Source organism: Brassica rapa, chromosome A07 (genome assembly GCF_000309985.2).
Source record: "Brassica rapa cultivar Chiifu-401-42 chromosome A07, CAAS_Brap_v3.01, whole genome shotgun sequence".
Taxonomy (NCBI): Eukaryota; Viridiplantae; Streptophyta; class Magnoliopsida; order Brassicales; family Brassicaceae; genus Brassica; species Brassica rapa.
Genome location: NC_024801.2, coordinates 4841180 through 4847585, shown reverse-complemented (window position 1 = coordinate 4847585; position 6406 = coordinate 4841180). Strand labels below are relative to the sequence as shown.

Here is a 6406-nt window from a genome sequence, read left to right as displayed (position 1 = left end):
AAGTATTCACCACAATTGAAGTATTTAAATTTTTTGAAATATTTTTTCTTAATACTTCTTTCACTACCGACCAAATTGTAGTGAAATATTTTGTCTTAATAATTTTCTTTTCTTTTTCTTAAACTATTATCTGTTTAGAAACTATAATATGAAACTACTGGTTCGACATGACGACTATCTAAAATTCCTAACATGAAAATAAACAAATAATATTAATTTTTTATTTTTATAGAAAAAAAACCAAATAAATCAAACATTTTAACCGAATAAACTAAAATAAATATTAATTTAAAATAATAGTTATATTTTAGAAGATTAAAAACCAAAAAAAAAAACTTAAAACCAAACCAATATCCACATTTAACAGATTTAATATCTTTTTATTAAAAGACGACACTTACGGCTTCGAGATAGCATTCCTGGACCATTACGCTGCACTGTTAAGGGAACATCAGTCATGTCATCTTCCTCATCGAATTGTATTATCTATGTTCCAGTCATTACACGGGTGTTAACTGGAGCACGCTGTCCTTCATCTGCAAGTCCCGTTTCCAATGCAACACGGTGGAATACTAGCATTTCCTGATCCTCAATTATCTGGCTGATCATCTTTCACTAGTTGCTAGCCTTTCTCCATACGCCAAACCTTAAATAGTAAACATCATATTTGTTAAACACTACACTTATTTATCGATGTTGCAAATACACAAAAACAGAATAAGATCCAACATCTTACTCTCATATTCAGCTTTTGATCTAGCATCATGTGTTTCAATGATACGTTGTTAGACCAATCATGAAATTGGACCGCCGGTTAAAATGATACGTTGCTACACACATTGATCCAAAAGTCACCAACAATGTTACCTCCATCAGCCAGGGCCTCTCCGTTACCAATTTGACAAGATCTGTCGTCGTTCCTATAGTCAAAGGAGGAGCTAGGCCGCTCGGGAAAAGCATCCAATCTTGTACACCATAAGTTATAACCATTGGTGTCTGCTAAGCTAGACCATAATGTTTCCTGACAGTCGTGATTACACCATCCAGGATCTCAGGGTCCTCTATGTAAATAGTGTACCTGTAGTCATATGGCTCAGGGACGAATTGCCAATGCAGTCTTTCATTCTTTCTCTATTTTGCATGCCACACTCTCAACAAACGCCTCATCTCATGCGCCATGTATACACAAAACAATAGGTATCTTCCCAAATTCCAAAAATCAAAATATGATATGAACATTTACATGTACACAAATTTTAGGGATCAGGCTATATTCCATATTTCCCCTAAAAGATGTGTCTTTAATAAGTCCAAAAGTTCTGATTTCAAAACTTCATGTTTCTTTATAGCATGACTCAAAAAATTTACATTAAATGGAGGATATCATGAATGCATTCTTCACGCAAACCGAATCATGATGGAGTATTAAGGTTTACGAATAGTTCATACCTCTCGCACAGATTCTTCTCTCAGACAAGTTTACTATCAAAGATTGATAAAACTTACCTTCTTTTATAAACCCTCAGAGATTAGAGAACAGTGCACAATATCGACTTACACAATATGTAGATGATGCATATCTTTTTCTAGATTCGGTTTTCCAGCTGTCCCGAATGTGTCAGACATGTTGTGGAGGAGATTAAGCTTCACAATGCACAGTACAGCTTTCATTTACCAAGGAAAATATAACCAAATCATTACAATATCCAAAATATCAGCAAATCAAACAAAATCCTCTCTCTTATCCTTTAATTGTACTTCGCTACAGGCTCAAGTTTATACAGAACTTCTAAGGCTAACCTCCTCATTACAATAAACCATCTATGCCAACGAAGTAGCAACTTTTATTGTGCTTGGTATTAAGCTACTAATTTCATTAGTTTTCTTTGGTTTTAAGCTAATTGTTTCTTTTTTTAGGTAGAAAACAGTTTCCTGATTAACTTTGAATGTGTCCTATGAGCTCAGAGAACAGAACTATGAAAATAAACTAAAACGAAATGTGTAAGTATTAGTTATTAATTCATTATTATTTTCTGCTTAAAATTTATAAAAATTCAAAACTCTTGTGGAGGATTCCCTTTTTTCTTGTTTAATTTTCTCACAAATTCCCAACATATTGAGGTAGCATAAGATATGATAAAGACAAACTCGTGAAACCTCGTTTTCTGCAGTTACGATGAATCCTTAAACAATACAATGCGATATAAATAAAAAGGAACTAAAAGGACTTGTTGCTGCCGATCAACCAAAGCCATGAAAGGCAGACACCAGCAAAGATCCCCCCAAGCCTAGAGGCTACAAGGATGTTGCCGAGAGCATTAGCTTCAGATACCTGTCCACATAAAAGAAGAGTATCAATTTATGATGTCTCTTTTCATAATTTTCAGTACACAGAAAATAATAATTTAAATGTTAACTACTTACATTGTAAGTTCTCTTTGGTGTTTGCGTGAGTACGCAGACGGTAAGATAACCGTTTGAAATTCCTAGGAAGGATGTCAGGGTGATCATCCAACCCTGATCTGCGTACCTTGCGGTGATATAAAAGGCGGGAAGGAACAACATTCGAGCAAGAACAGAGGCTACTATCACTTTTCCTGATTGCATTTTAAGGGGTTTGACCATAGTGATGTATCGAGAAAGCGCATCGCTTAAGTTGAAACAAGTAACGAGGACGAGAGGGTACCTACAAATCATTATTAAACAATAAATATATTAGAAGATATCAGATGATAAAAGGAAAGAAATCGTAACTAAAACGTATACGAGGAACAAACTACGAATGTAGCGAATGCTTTCCCGTGTTCTCGTAGAGGAACCCGGGAAATATTGACAACGTCAAAGCGTATATCAGGAATAAACTTATAACCCTGTCCAAGTTCTGATGCGCCAGTTGTTGGTTGGATGGTGGTGGGACTTCCTCAACGGGTTCCACTGGGTTTGAACCCGAGCGTGCTCGATGCTTTTGGACCATGGGCAGCTTCGGAAACATCACACCGTATATGATCACACATACTAGCTCGATGAAGAGTGAATTGGTTAAGAATGATACTACATTCATCACAATAAAAAAATTAGCGAGCTTTCATACATATCCAAATAATTAAACTGCTTGTGTAATTCATAGATTAAGAATCGTACATGCCCCTTTTCTTAGGCCGTCCCGGGAGTTCTGGAAGACTGCTTTGGTAAGCAGCCTTAAAACTGACGCTATGGCTCCTGCTACACCAATCCCTGCGGCGAAGGGCTGGATAAGATCGGGGCATATGCAGCTAAGGTCGCCTATCATTGCTCCTTCGACAAGGGCGTTGGCTACGCCAAATCCCGCCGATACAATGGATAAAAGGAGAAACGGGGTTATTCCTCCATTTCCTTTGGTTACGATGTCAACCTGTCAAATTATAAATATTAATATAAATGAGAAAGCTCAAAATCAAAGAAAAATATGTTCTTAACTAATGTAATAAAAAAAAACATATGTGTTCTTAACTATCAGACACGATTTAAGGACTAAACGAAAAATTTAGATGAGAATAAAACCAAAAAGAAAAACTTATTTATACAGAGAATACCGTTAGTAGCAAAATGCTGCCAATTACAAATAGGCAGTAACCGGTGAAGACTCTCCTTTGGTTTTTGATTTTCTGTCCCACAAAAACCAATACTGATATCGTTCCCAGAACAAAGGTCTGGTAAACGAGCGTCAGCGTTCGAGACGGATGGTAGTCCTGCAAATGTTTTAAAAGGGTCAATTTGATTTTAAAAAGATATTGAGATATTATTGGATATTTTTTCATTTATGGAAATCACTGAAGCAATTATGAGATATTTGAAATAATTCTTTATGAGATATTTGAAAGAACTCTTTGTAATTATTTTTAATAAGTTAACTACTGTATTCATTCTAAAAAGTTAACTGTTATAAGGTTGATCAATGAAAACACAATAATGATTTGATCTTGATCATTTGATGTTGTGGTGTTCCAAAAGCTATCGAAGGACTTGGAACTACTATAATCACACGGTCTTGGAACTTGTCAAAATGGATTTATACCATGGCTGATTTATCCATACAAATGGGGACTTCGTCAAAGTTTTAACGGAAATGGGTATATTGTTATTAGAAAAATGACTGTATAATAATTGTTAAGCTACCTGTAAATTTGTAATTAAAAGATAAAAAAAACTAAACATCAAAATTTAAATAGATGCGGAATATGTCAAACTATAAAATTTGCACAGTATATGTATTAATTCCTTAAGATAGTAAGAGTGTTATAAGATTTTCATTGATAAAATAATTAATTTTTAAAGTTTTGTTTTTTTGAAAATGTTTAATTTTTCAAACTTTTTAATATGTTTGTTACCATATATATGTATGTATATGTATATAATATATCATATATTTATCAGATGATCTCATAATTGAACTTTTTATCAAAATGATTTCATACTTAACGTTCCTATTCAAAAGTATAATACTATGTATGTTTTAAACATAGATATTGGTTATTGTAAAGGTTACATAAAAACCAAAATTTATTTCCCATGCAGTGGAATGTATACAAGGTATTGAAGCAAGTTAGACAAAAAAAAACGCTATATATGATACATTATCTACATTGAAAACAAAATACATATATAATTAATGATACCCATATAAAATCATACACAAGTAGAGAATAAAAGTAAGACATCAAGAATTAAGTTAGGTTTTTAAGGGTGTAAGATTGTTGACAACTTACCGGGAAAACCTGGTAGTAGTAATCCGAAATAGTCAGAATGGTGTTCCAGGCAACCAGCTGTCCAACGCCCAGAACACAGCACTGGAAACTGGCTGCAAATTTTCCCTAATTGAAGTTGGACACATCAAGTTTTAATTAAAATGGAAAACTTAAACCTTGATATATATTATGATGACCCAGGTATTATTAGAAATTCTAAATCAGAAGTTGCATCATTAAATTCAAAAAACAAACAAAATATATCGAACCTGTATATTGCTCATATTCAAGTCCTTTTGTGAAAGATAGGCGATGAATGAGACCGAGTTGAGTGAGACAGAGTTCAGTGAAAGAGAGTTGAGGCGGAGGTGAGTGAAAAGGTGAAGCTGAAATAATTTATAATGCGGTGAGCTTATGCATTAGAATCTTATATGAAAAGATTTTTTTTTTCAACAACTTTTTATAAAAAACTAGAATCTTATATGAAAAGATAATTAAAAGGAATTATATGAAAAGATAAATAGAAGGAATTTATGCAGTTCATTCGACTCCTTGGAATCTCGTAAGAGGAAAATCAATAGAGTTCCTTTACCGTTTACGACACCTGCGCACAGTGCATATTCATCTCTCGAGGATGGATTTGATTCTGATAGTGATAACGAAGACTCATCTCTGATGGCTTGTTAGAAACCTAGTTTGTTATCTGTAACTGGATCAGCGGGTTTGCCGAGTAATGAAGAATAAAAGGAATTATATGTAAAAAAAAAATGAAAAGGAACAAATATTATAATAATGAAAAGGAAGAAAACTTGCATAGTTTTTTTTCTTTTCTTGTCAAACATTTGATTGTTTTAAGTCATTTTATCTAGTTTTTCAAAGTAAAATCAAATTGAATGAAATAATCAGGCCCAGTCTCTTATGTTTTTTCGTCAAAAAGTTTACAGTTTGTAGTTAAGTTTTCCAATTATTTCTGCACATAAGAAAATGAGAGGTCGATAAAAGGTCAGTTTAATATTTAAACTTTCTATTTTGGTAACAAACTTTATTGTGTGTAGTTTCTGTACTAGTGGAGGGCCCAATTCCATTATTATTTCTAAAACTATCTAGTCACTCCACAACACATTTAATTTTCCCACAAACTATTTCTGGCTAGAAACAACTTACATAACATCGTTACAAAGAGAAAACGAATATTCTTATAATAATATGACAAAAGCAACAAGCTTGGTCAACAGAATTGCGTTGTTTTCTTCTTCATCCCTTTCTGCAGTAAATTGGTTTTACCCCTATCGCTAACAGCAACGACAAGTGGTTATAACTATATACATAACCACTGTAAAGCAACTTGAGCATAGATACGTAGAGGTAGAAGTAGAACCCCATACATTAAGATTTCTTTCTTTGATTGCCAAATAATGGAGAATCCACTAAGCAAACAAAATAAACATATCCTTACACGCGATTTTTTTCCATTTTGTTTGTGGTCACATGACTTTTGTTTCACGTTCTGAAATACATATTTTCAAACCGTTGAAAACAAAAATCGGCTTAGTGAATCCCTATATCTTCAAAACTAATAAGTTTCAATAGGAATAATCAAAATTTGAAAAAGTATATATATAGTGAAAGTTATTATATTGAGGACAAGATAATCTAACAAAGTTTAAAAAAGAAGAAGATAG

The 6406-nt window shown here is 33.2% G+C and overlaps 1 long non-coding RNA gene across 1 annotated transcript in view; it reads right to left on the bottom strand.

Annotated features, from left to right (window-relative positions):
• Positions 1-5217, bottom strand: part of LOC117126555 — a 57061-nt gene extending 51844 nt beyond the window's left edge. The window contains exon 1 of the long non-coding RNA XR_004449170.1: positions 4994-5217. This is a non-coding gene — a long non-coding RNA (uncharacterized LOC117126555). The remainder of the gene's footprint in view (positions 1-4993) is intronic.
• Positions 5218-6406: the final 1189 nt, after the last annotated feature.